We start from the raw sequence: 13,552 nt of genomic DNA on the forward strand, positions 1-13,552 counted from the left end.
GGTTTGTTATATGTAGGTCCTACCCCACCGCCGCCCCTCCCCCAGCCCCGTACCATCTCCAAACTGATGAGATTAGAATTGTCTCCAAATCTTTCTTGTGGAGAGGGGACAGGAATACCTCTGTAGATGTGTGTCCTGCTTTTAGATAGATGGGGAAAGGCAGGGAGCTTGTATTTGCTTCTCAACACCTCCAGCTCAAAATGATTGTTACCAAACCAAACTTGGGTCTGCTCGACCATGTGCAGTAAATCCAATCCACTAACACCGGGTTGTGATGAAGGAAAATGCAGCGTTTATTGTAAAGGTGCCAATACAAGGAGGATGGGTGGCTCTAAAACCCCGAACTCCCCCTGAAGGGTTTCAGCAAGGCATTTTTAAAGGCCGGGTGAGGGAGGGGGGGAGTCTCAGGGTATGTGATCAGCTCCTGCACAATTCTCTGATTGGTTGATGGTGAGGTAACAGGGTGGTTAACAGTATCAACCTAAGGCTCCAGTAGGTCTGGGGGATCGTGATCATCAAGTAGTTAATTTCTTCCATTTGGTGGTGGTTTTAGCATTTGTAAAAACTCAGGAAATGTGCATCAGATATCAGAGGATATGGGGGAAGGGTCTGTCCCAGGAAAGCCTCGTAGGGTCCTGCTTGGTTACATAACCTTTATGCCAAATGAGGTGTTTTGGGGTGACATGCTGCTACCGTCCACCAGTCGAGAGAGAAAAAAAATGAGCTTCAGTGATACCTGTTGGCAAACACTGATTTTCAGCTTTACAAAGGTTACTCCTGCTGACTTCTGCATCCCCAGGCTACCACCCAGTGTTCTAGGTCCAGAGAGACCACAGTGAACATGCAAGCTCCTGCAGGTGCCCTGATATGTTTGTGAGTGACGGGTAACAATCTATGACATATCTCTCCTACAGCGGGTGAGCCCCTACACTGGTAGTAGATGATCTCCTACACTGGCATTAGGTGAACTCCTACACTGGCCACTAGGGGAGCTCTTGCGTTGGCAGTCAGTGCTGGCAGTTGGTGACCCCTGTGCTAGCAACAGATGACTTACACTAGCAGTTGATCTCCTACACTACCAGCAGCTGAGCTCATACGCTATTATTCGTTGGTGAACTCCTACTTGGGTAGTTGATAAGCATTCCGGAGGAAAATAAAGCTGGATTGATGTAGATTAAGCCAGGGCAGTGCAGAATGTGGTCAGCCATTCCTGGGGCTTCCAAAACAACCATAAGTATTGCCTACCAAGTTTTTAAATGCCCAGAACCTCTCCCCCTAGGTGACTCAGCCAGCAGACCAACGGGGAGACAGGAAAGAAGCTATGAAGATAAAAATCATTCTGGGTTGATCAGTGCTTAAAAAGCAATTACTCAGGATGGCACGACAGAGACCTCAGGAGGAGGAGGGAGTGGCTACTACAATACTTAAGGCATTAGTAACTGTGATCAATAGAATGTTTGAAAAATAAAAACAGCAGTCCTGGGTCTATGTCTGTGGTCAGTCTCTGTCAGTCTCTTTCGCTTCCCCATCTGTACCTCTCCTGGGCATGTAATGTATCCACAAGATTGGGTTAAAAGACAAAGGGTCCTTTTTCACTTGTTTCCTCCACATTAACTCATCACGTCTAATAGCAAGTCTGTGTGGTAACATCCCACTTCACACCTGAGACAACAGGAGAGGAGAGCTAAGTCTTCTGGAACAGAACTGAGATTTTAAAAAACTTTACTGCCTAATTTTCATACCCCCAACCTCACTGGTTTGCAAATGTAGAATTCAGTGATTTTCATTAACTTCCTGGTCGAGCAATGTGCACTGTGCGCCCTGTCACTCTTGGCACACGCTGGAGTCATTCCCAGAGTGGAGCCTGGCCGGCGGCCTGCAGGGCGAGACTTCGCGCCCTGCACCCCTGTTTTCAGCCGCGCCTGCCCTACCGCAGCAGTGACCCCAGTATCCGAAAGATACTGAGAACTACATCCCAGCTGGTGGTTCTGAGGGCACCTCAGGTAGTATCCGCACCACCTGCACCCGGGCGCCTGGAGCTGCGAGGGTCTAGGACTACCCAGTCCTATCTGCGGTGCGTGCGACTGCTGGCTGCTTCCTGACGCCCCGCACCCCATGCACACCCCCGGAACCCCTTGAGTCCCCAAGCTCCTGCGCTCCCTCATGGAGGCCGTGCCCTCCTCGACCCCTGCCCCCTCAGTGTGCCCTTCCTGCCCGCAACCCCACCCCCACCCCCGGTACTGTTCGCGCCTAGCACTCCTCCATGTCCATCCCATGTCCCTCCACGCTCCCCCATTGCGCCCCACACATCCTTCACGTCCCCTGCGCCTTCTGCCTCTCCATGCCCTGCAGGACCTTCCTTCGTCCTCACATCCCCGCCGCGGCCCTGTCCCCCATGCCCCGCATGCCACACCTCCATACCCCTCTGAGTACCGAGGTCTGTGTGCTCCTCCCCACGCTCCCCTTGCGTTTCCCCGCATCCTCCCACCTCCCCTGTCTCGCACCCCACGCCTCCTGACGGAGGTGGCACAGAGCCACCCGTGAGCCCGCCTGACCCTCTGCCCCGTCCCTGACCAGGACGCCTGCACTGAACCCTGCACAGCCCAGACCTTTCTCTTCCTATCACTCATGTTTTGTAACAACCTTATTGTGGTGTAATTTTCATACCATAAAATTAAGCTGCTTCAAATGTGCAATTTCTACTAAATCCATCACCACAATCGATTATTAGAGCATTTCCATTACCTCAGAAATACCCCTCCTGTCTATTTCTATTCTATGTACTACATAACTGATTTTCAGATGTCAAACCAACCTTATATTCCTGGGATAAATCCCATCTGATTCTTTTTAATATGCTGCTGGATTCTATTTGCTAATGTTTTGTTCAGGATTTTTACATCCATACTTAGGAGGGATATTGGTCTGTAGTTTTCTTGTGGTGTCTGTTTCCTCGATTGTTTTCTGAAAGAGTTTGTGAAGGATTGCTGTTGTTTCCTTGTTCAATGTTTTGTGGAATTCTCCAGGGAAGCCATCTGATTCTAGGCTTCTCTTTCTGGGAACATTTTTAATTACTATTTTGATTTCTTTATTTGTTAGGGCCTGTTCAGATTTTCCATACCTTGAGCGATATTTGTCTTTCTAGGAATTTGCCCATTTCATCTAAGTTGTCTAATTTTCTGACATAAAGTTGTTCAAGATATTCCCTTATTATCCTTCTAATTATTTAAAAATTGGTCATAATGTTTCCTCTTTCATTTTGGCAGTTTGTGCTTTTTTTTTCCTTGGTCAGTAAAACTAACACTTTGTCAAAATTATTTTTATCTTTTCAAAGAACAACTTGATTTCATTCGATATTCTCTATTTTTTCTATTTTTTTTAAATTTCAATGATTTCCACCATCATCTTTATTATTTCCTTCTTTTCACTTCTTTGGACTCAGGTTGCTCTTCTTTTTCTAAAGTTGAAGCTTAAATTATTGATTTCAGATCATTCTGTTCTAACATAGGCATTTGCAGCTATAAATTTCCCTTTACACACTGCTGTAGCTGCGTTCCATTACTTTTGTTATTCTGTTTTCATTTTCATCCAGCTCAAAACTCTTTCCAATTATATTTGTGATTTCTTCTTTGACACATGGATTATTTGTAATTGTGTTGTTTAATTTCCAAATATTTGTGAGTTTCTCAAATTTCCTTCTATTGTTGACTTCTGATTAAACTCTGTTGTGGTCAGAACACATACTTAGTATGATGTTAGTTGTTTTATAGCCCTGTCCTGGAGAATGTTCCAGGTCCACTTGAGAAGAATGTGCTTTCTGCATCTGTTCAGTGGAGTGTTCTATTGTATCAATAATTGTACCCGTGGGATTTTTTTTTTTTTTTGGCTGCGTTGTGTCTTCGTTGCTGCCCGCGGGCTTTCTCTAGTTGCAGTGAGTGGGGGCTACTCTTTGTTGCAGTGCGTGGGCTTCTCATTTCGGTGGCTTCTCTTGTTGCGGAGCATGGGCTCTAGGTGCGTGGGCTTCAGTAGTTGCAGCACGCAGGCTCAGTAGTTGCAGCGCACGGGCTTAGTTGCTCCGTGGCATGTGGAATCTTCCCGGACCAGGGCTCGAACACATGTCCCCTGCATTGGCAGGCAGATTCTTAACCACTGCACCACCAGGGAAGTCCCCCCATGGGAGTTTAATTTATGGAGGTGACTGAGTAACAACACCCTTGAAAGAAGAATTTACTACATTTATATTTCTCAAGAGAATGGGGCATGACATGCCACACAGGGCCACGCCATGCCACACACGGCCACATGGGGAAAGACCAGCCTTAGTCAGGAGGCAGAAAGGAGTGAGAGGAGAGAGCCAGAGCTTTTATTTGGGTTTCTATGGGAACGATGAAGCAGAACAGAATAAACAGTTTAGGATTGACTCGTTTGAATAATTCTGGTGGGCTTTGGGGCATAGAAGCTGTCCCTCATTGTCTGGTACCAGGCCCTGGGTTGATTTGGGCAAGGAAATATTGGCTTAGTATGTGAGCATTAGATATAGGAGGTGTTTGGTGATGTGGGCTCTGGATTGGTTAGTTTGCATATGAAGGGTGTGCTCCCAATTGAGCCCTAGCTATCTCTAAAACTTGACTAGCCCTTGAAGGGGCAGCTTTACCCCAGTCAGTCAGGATACTAATGCCAGAGCATTAAAAATACAGAAAATAAGAAATATAGTCTGTACAATTGGCACTGTGATGAATGGATGCCGTGAGCTAATGGAAAATATATATGTTGGTCTCCACCCCCAGTTCCTACACAGAGCTCCTAAAAACGCTTGTAAGTTCCTAAGTGATAAGAGCACTATGAGCATCTTTTGTTCTAATGTTTGGTCTTTGACCCGGGCTCCCGACACCACGTTCCTAAATTCCTTGGAATGTCCTGAGTGATAGCAGCATTTTTTTTTTTCTAGTGAAGTGACTCTTGGTGGGCTCCATGATGGCTCCTGGATGGGGGCTGGTCACCAGAAAGGCCAAACCATGATTAGAAGCAGAGAATTTTCAGCTCCACTCCCAATTTCAGAGAGGAGAGAGGGGCTGGAAATGGATTTAATAATTGATCATGCCTACGTGATGAAGTCTCCATAAAAATCCCCATAGAATGGAGTTTGGGGAGCTTCTGGGTTAGTAAACACATGGAGGTGATGGGAGAGTGTTGGACCAAGAGAGGGCACGCTACCTCTGTGCCTCTCCCCACATACCTTGCCCTACACACTTCTTCCATCTGGATGTTCATCTATATCCTTTATTATATCCTTTTATAATAAACTGGTAAACAGTAAGTAAATAGTTTCCCTGAGTTCTGTGAGCTATTCTAGCAAATAATGGAATCCATGGGGGAGGAAGTCATGGGAACCTCCAATTTGTAGTTGATAAATGGAATATTTCCTGCCATATCGATGAACAAAGGATGTCACGGTCACCAATAATTGCAGCCCTCCAACGTGAGCTGGTGAGGCCTGAGGAAACTCTGGGCTGAAAAGAATACCTGCCATCTAGCAGCCATCAGACTGCAGCCACTCCCTGCTGTGAGCGCTGTGGAAACTCAGGACGTGAAAATACTGGCCCCAGATAGCTGAGGTGCATATCAAAGGAATGACTTCAGTGAGCCCAGACTCTTGCATCTTCCCATACACAGAAGCACTAAATTCCTTAACTTGAGATATCTGGCTCTCTTTATTTAACAACTTTGAGGTTCCCAACTGTCTGCTCTTTGTTTCAAAACTCGTCTATATCCTAGCTCCTCCCCTCGCCTCCTTGGAGCAGTTTCTCAGAGTTATCTGAAACGCTGTCTCCCGGGCTGCAGTCCTCATTTTGCCCCCAATAAAACTTAACTTGCCACTCTCACGTTGTGCATATATTCTTTTAAATCAACATAGTCAAATTGGAGAGAAGCCTGGGCACCCACCACTTTTGATTGACATTTGAGGTGGGACTGAGCTCCTGTGGAATCTGATACTATCTCCAGGTAGATAGTAGCAGAACTGAGTTAAGTTGTAGGACACCCAGCTGATGTCACAATTGCTTGATGGGGGAAAACACACATCTAGTGTGAAGAGTGCTGTGAGTGTGGTAGTAGTGTTAAAGGAGAAGCACAGGAGGCAGAGTGAGTTTTTTCCCACCCAGAGGCCAAATAGACAAATCTGGAACTTAAGGACACTAATAAAAACTATGGATGTCAGCTTTCTAAAGTTGGTTGATGGTGTCTTATAAGTCTGTTATATTCTTGCTGATTTTTTCTAATTATTCTATCATTGAGAGGGAGCTATTGAAATCTCAAGGTATTTTTTTGAAGTGTCTATTTCTTCCTTTAATTTTGACAATTTTTACTTCATGGGTTTTGAGGCTCTGATTTCAGGTGCATATATGTTTATAATTGTTATATCTTTCTGATGAATTAATTGCCCTTTAATCATAAAATGTCCCTCTTTGTAATATTTTTTATTTTATTGTTTATTTTCTATTATATTAGTACAGTGACTTTAAAAGATATATCATTTCTTGTCCTTTTAACTTCAACCTATGTGTGTCTTTTAATCTAAAGTGTGTCTCTTGTAAACACCACTTATTTATTTATTTATTTTTGCTTTTTTCCCCCAGTGATGATCTCTGCCTTTTGATTGGAGTATTTGATGTACTCTAGTATTATTTTATATGGTTTGCTGTAGGTCTATCACTTTGCTATTTATTTTCTATCACATGTCTTTTGTGTTATTGTGTAGCTCTTTACCACTTTTTTTTATATTAAATAAATATTTTCCAGTGGTCCACTTTAATCCTTTTATTTATTAATTAATTTATTTTTGGCTGTGTTGTGTCTTTGTTGCTGCACCTGGGCTTTCTCTAGTTGCAGAGAGCGGGGGCTACTCTTCATTGTGGTGTGCAGGCTTCTCATTACAGTGGCTTCTCTTTTTGTGGAGCTCAGGCTCTAGGTGCATGGGCTTCAGTAGTTGTGTCATGTGGACTTCAGTAGTTGTGGAACGCTGGCTTCAGTAGCTGTGGCTCACAGGCTCTAGAGCATAGGCTCAGTAGTTGTGGTGCATGGGCTTAGTTGCTCCGTGGCATGTGGGATCTTCCCGGACCACGGATCAGACCTGTGTCCCCGGCATTGGCAGGCGGATTCTTAACCACTGTGCCACCAGGGAATTCCCTAATCCTTTTTTTTAAAATTAGGGAGTTCTTAGTGGTTACTTTTGGGATTGCAATATGCATCTTAATTTATCACAATTTACTTCAGATCATACTTACTTAATTCCAGTAAAAAATGGAAACATTTATTTATTATAGCTCCATTTACTCATTTAGTCTCCCCTCCTGTGTGTGTGTGTGTGTGTGTGTGTGTGTGTGTGTATACATATTACCACTCTTTTTTTTGTCCATTCATCTGTCAAAAAAACTTAAGTTGTTTCCATGTCTTGGCTGTTGTAAATAATGCAATGAACATGGGGGTGCAGATATTGTTTTCTTTGGATACATACCAAAGTTGAACTACCAGATCATATGGTAGTTCTATTTTTAATTCTTTGAGGAAACTTCATGCTGTTTCCATAGTGGCTATATCAATTTACATTCCCCCCAACAGTGCATAAGGATTCCTTTTTCTACACATTCTCATCAGCATTTGTTATCTCATCTTTTTGATAATAGGCATTTTAACAAATATGAAGTTATATCTCATTGTAATTTTGATTTGCATTTTACTAATGATTAGTGATGTTGAGCACCTTTTCAAGTACCTGTTCACCATTTGAATATCTTGTTTGGAAAAATATCAATTCAGGTCGTTGCCCATTTCTAAATTGGATTATTTATTTGCTATTGAGTTTTGTAAGAGTTCTTTATATGTTTTGGATATTAATCCTTTATCAGATATATGGTTTTGCAAATATGTTTTCTGATTCCATAAGTTGTGTTTTCACATCGTTGATTGTTTCTTTTGCTGTGCAGAAGTTTTTTAGCTTGATGTAGTATCACTTGTTTTTTATTTGTTTCTTGTGCTTTAGGTGTCATGCTCATTAAAAAATCATTACCAAGACCTCTGCCAAGAAGGTTTTGTCTTATTTTTTCTTTTAGAACTTTTATGATTTCAGGTCTTACATTTAACTCTTTAATCAATTTTGAGTTAATTTTTGTGAGTGGTATAACATAGGGGTCTATTTCATTCTTTTATATGTGCATATCCACTTTTCCCAGCACCATTTATTGAAGAGACTGTCTTTTCTCCACTGAGTTTTCTTGACTCCCTTGTCAAATATTAGTTAACCATATTTGCATGGATTTATTTCTGAAGTCTTGATTATGTTCCATTGCTGTTTTTAATTCAGTACCATACTGTTTTATTACTATAACTTTGTAATATAGTTAGAAACCAGGACATGTGATGTGTCCGGCTTTGTTTTTTCTTTCTCAGAATTTCTTCGGCTCTTTGGAGTCTTTTGTGGTTCTATATAAATTTTAGGATTTTTTTTCCTTTTCTGTAAAAACAAATGCCATAGAAATATTGATAGAGATGGCTTTGGGTAGTATGGACATTTTAACAATATTAATTTTTTCAGTCCATGAACACAGGATACTGCTCCATGTCTTTCAGTGTAGAGATCTTTCATCTTCTCGGTTAAATTTTTCCTAAGTACTTTATTGTTTTTGATGCTATTGTAAATAGGATCATTTTCTTTATGTCTTTCTCAGATAATTTGTTATTAGTGAGTTTTGTAGTACAAGACTTGTAGTTTTAGTGTACAAGACTTTCACCTCTTTGGATAAGTTTATTCCTAAGTATTTTGTTCTTTTTAATGCTCTTTTAATGGGATTGTTTTCTTAATTTTCTTTACAGATTCTTCATTGTTAGTGTATAGAAATGCAACTGGTTTTCATGTGTTGATTTTGTATTCTGCAACTTTGCTGAATTCATTTATTAGTTTTAAGTGTGTGTGTGTGTGTGTGTGCAATCTTCAGGGATTTCTTCATATAAGATTATATTGTCTGTGGAATGAGATAATTGTCCTGTTTTGTTTCCAGTTTGGATACCTTTTATTTATTTTTTTGCTGAATTGCTCTGACTAGGACTTACAGTACTATACTGAACACAGGTGGTGAAATTTAGCACCTTTGCCTTGTTTCCGATCTTAGGAGGAAACCTTTCAATCCTTGTTGATTTGTAGTTATGGTCTTCCTATATGGCCTTTATTATGTTGAAGTTCTTTCTTTCTCCTCCTAGTTTATTGAGAGGTTTTTTTCTTAAGAGTTTGAATTTTGTCAAAGGACTTTTCTGCCTTCCTTGAGATGATCCTATGGGTTTTTTCCTCATTCTGTTATGTTGTGTATTACATTAGTTGATTTTTGTATGTTGAGCTATCCTTGCATCCAGGAATAAATCCAATTTGGTCATGATGTATAATCCTTTTAATGTGCTGTTAAACTCTCTTTGTTAGTATTTTGTTGCAAACTTTTACATGGATATTCACTAGGAATTTTAGTCTGTGTTTTTTTTCTTGTAGTCTTTGTTTCCTTTGGTATCAGGGTAATGCTGGCTCATAAAATCAGTCTGGGAGTGTTCTCTCCTCTTCAATTTCTTGAAGTTTGAGGAGGATTGGTGTTAATTCCTCTTTTTTAAAAAAAACTATTTTTGGCTGCATTGGGTCTTCAATGTTGCACACGGGCTTTCTCTAGTTGTAGCAAGTGGGGCCACTGTTCGTTGTAGTGCATGGGCTTCTCATTGTGGTGACTTTTCTTGTTGCAAAGCACAGGTGTGCAGGCTTCAGTAGTTGCAGCACGAGGGCTCTATGGCATACAGGCTTCAGTAATTGTGGCATGTGGGTTCAGTAGTTGTGGCTCGCAGGCTCTAGAGTGCAGGCTCAGTAGTTGTGGTGCACTGGCTTAGTTGCTCCACGGCATGTAAAATCTTCCTGGACCAGGGATTGAACTCGTGTTCGCTGCATTGGCAGGTGGATTCTTAACCACTGTGCCACCAGGGAAGTCCCACGACCTAATGCTTCTTTAAATGTTGATAGAACTTACCAATGAAGCTACCTGTCCTGGGATTTTCCTTGTTCAGAAGTTTTTGATTAATGATGAAATCTCCTTACTAATTATAGGTCTGTTCAGATATTTTTATTTCTTCATGATTTAGTCTTCATAGATTCTGTGTTTCTAGGAATTTATTCATTTATTCTACATTATCCAGTTTTTTTGCATACAGTTGTTCATAGTATTCTCTCATAATACTTTTTATTTCTGTAGAATCAGTTGTAATGTCTCCTCTTTCATTTCTGATTTTAATTATCTGAGTATTCTCCCTTTTATCATGGTTAGTTAAGTAATCAATTTCATTGTTCTTTGCAAAGAACAAACTCTTTTGTTGTTTTTCTGTATTGCTTTTCTGTTTTTATTTCATTTATCACTGTTCTAATTTCATTGTTTCCTTCCTTCTGCTATATCCAGGTTTAGTTTTTCTTACTTTTCTCATTCCTTGAAGTGTAATGTTAAGTGGTAGATATGAGATATCTTTTCTTTTTTTAATGTAAAATTTACAGATATAAATTTCTTTCTTAACACTGCTTTTGCTGTATCTTATAAATTTTGGTACTTTGTGTCTTCATTTTCATTTATATCCAGGTACTTACTAATTTTCCTTGGTATTTCTTCTTTGCTCCATTGGCTGTTTAAGAGTGTGTTGTTTAATTTCCACCTATATGAGGTTTTATTCAGTTTTTCTCTTGCCTGTTGAGTTTTAGTTTCATTCCACTGTGATCAGAAATGATAGTTTGTATGATTTTCAGTCTTTTAAAATTGCTAAGACTTGTTTTGTGACCTAACATATGGTCTATTCTTGAGACTATTCCATGTGCACTTCAGAAAAATGTGTATTCTTCCATTGTTAGATCAGTGTTCTGTACGTCTGTTAAGTTCAGTTAGTCTGTAATGTTGTTCAAGATTTCTGTCTCCTTATTGATTGTCTGGTTGTTCTATCCATGGTTGAAAGTGGGATATTGAATATTCCTACTATTATTGTGGAGCTGTCTATTTCTCACTTGAATTTCCTCATGTTTGCTTCATATATTTGGGACCTCTGACCATATATATATATTTGTTGTGTCTTCCTGATGAATGGAAGATATCTTTCATTATCTTTCTATAATGTCCTCCTTTGTCTCTTATGATGAATTTTTACTTAAAGGCCATTTTGTCTGATTTAAGTAGCTACCCCTGCTCTCTTTCGGTTAACCTTTGTGTAGAATACCTTTTTCCACCCTTTTACTTTCAGCCTATGTATGTCATTAGATCAAAAGAGAGTCTCTTGCAGATAGCTTACAGATGAATCTTGTCTTTTTACCCATTCAACCAATCTATGTATTTTTTTTTTTTTTTACACGGGCCTCTCACTGTTGTGGCCTCTCCTGTTGTGGAGCACAGGCTCCAGCCGCGCAGGCTCAGTGGCCATGGCTCACGGGCCCAGCCGCTCCACGGCATGTGGGATCTTCCCAGACCGGGGCACGATCCCGTGCCCCTTGCATCGGCAGGTGGACTCTCAACCACTGTGCCACCAGGGAAGCCCTATAAAACTCTTAGAGGAAAACATAGGCAGACCACTCTTTGACATAAATCACAGTAATATCTTTTTTTGATTCACCTCCTAGAGTAATGAAATTAAAAATAAACAAATGGACCTAATTAAACTTAAAAGCTTTTGCACAGCAAAGGAAACCATAAACAAAACAAAAAGAAAACCCACAGAATGGAGAAAATATTTGCAAGCGAAATGACCAACAAAGGATTAATCTCCAAAATTTACGAACAGCTCATGCAGCTCTATGTCAAGAAAACCACCCAATCAAAACATAGGCAGATCTAACTAGACATTTCTCCAAAGAAGATATACAGATGGCCAAAAAGCAGATGAAAAAATGCTCAGCATCACTAATTATTAAAGAAATGCAAATCAAAACTACAATGAGGTACCATCTCACGCTGGTCAGAATGGACATCAGCAAAAAGTCTACAAACAGTAAATTCTGGAGTGGGTGTTGAGGAAAGGGAACTCTTCCACACTGTTGGTGGGAATGTAAATTAGTACAACCACTATAGAGAATAGTATGGAGGTTCCTTAAAAAACTAAAAATAGAACTACCATATGATCCAGCAGTCCCACTCCTGGGCATATACCTGGGGAAAACCATAATTTGAAAGGATACATGCACCCCAATGTTCACTGCAGCACTATTTAAAATAGCCAAGACATGGAAGCAACCTAAATGTCCATCAACAGAAAAATGGTTAAAGAAGATGTGGTACATATATAAATACAATGGAATATTACTTAGCCATAAAAAGAATGAAATAATGCCATTCACAGTAACATGGACCAACCTATAGGTTATCATACTAAGTGAAGTAAGTCAGAGAAAGACAAGCATCATATGATATCACTCATATGTGGAATCTAATTTAAAAAAGAAAGGAAACAAATGAATTGATTTACAAAATAGAAACAGACTTATAGATATTAAAAAGAAACATATGGTTACCAAAGGGGAAACATGATGTGGGGGAGGGATAAATCAGAAGCTTGTTTGAATACACACACACTACTATATATATTGAATAAGATAGATAACCAACAGGGACCAACTCTATAGCACAGGGAAATCTACTCAATATTCTGTGATAACCTGTATGAGAAAAGAACCTGAAAAAGAATGAATATATGTACTTGTATAACTGAACCACTTTGCTGTACACCTGAAACTAACCTAACATTGTAAACAACTTATACTCCAATAAAATTTAAAAAAAAGGAAATTACAGCATATGTCGAGAAAAACACTTATGAAAGAATGTTTTTAGAAGGCTAAAATGGCACACAGACCAGGTGTCTATAATCAGGAAAATAAATGAGTGTCTTGTCACTTGTTTTTACCACAGAATATTTGTCAGCAACAACAAAAACAAAATACTTATACACATAATAATAACATAGATTGATCTGAAAAACACTGTTGACTGAAAGAAGTCAGATACAAAGGAAAACATAATGTATGGTTTCATGTATACGAATTTCAAGAAATGGCAAAACTAAACTTGGTGGCAGAAATCAAAACAGTGTTTGTCCATGGGGTGTAAGGATTCAAGGGGCATGAGGGAAAATTTGGGGTGATGGAAATGTTCTTTATTTTGAGTGGGGTAATGGGTGTATGTGTGTATACATGTGAGTGGGGTTTATCCCAGGAATACAAGATTGTTTTAACATTCCCAAACCCAATTGATATAACACACAATATAAGTAGAATAAAAGAAAAAAGAAAATAAATGCATCAAGATACCAAGAAAAATATTTCTCATAATCCAACATCATCCATGATAAAATCTCTTTGTGACCACCTAAAGTGGTGGGATAGGGAGGGTGGGAGGGAGATGCAAGAGGGAGGGAATATAGGGATATATGTGTACATATAGCTGATTCACTTTCTTATACAGCAGAAACTAACACAATATTGTAAAGCAATTATACTTGAATAAAG

This window comes from Grampus griseus, assembly GCF_964374135.1.
Source record: "Grampus griseus genome assembly, chromosome: 3".
In the NCBI taxonomy this organism is placed as follows: Eukaryota; Metazoa; Chordata; class Mammalia; order Artiodactyla; family Delphinidae; genus Grampus; species Grampus griseus.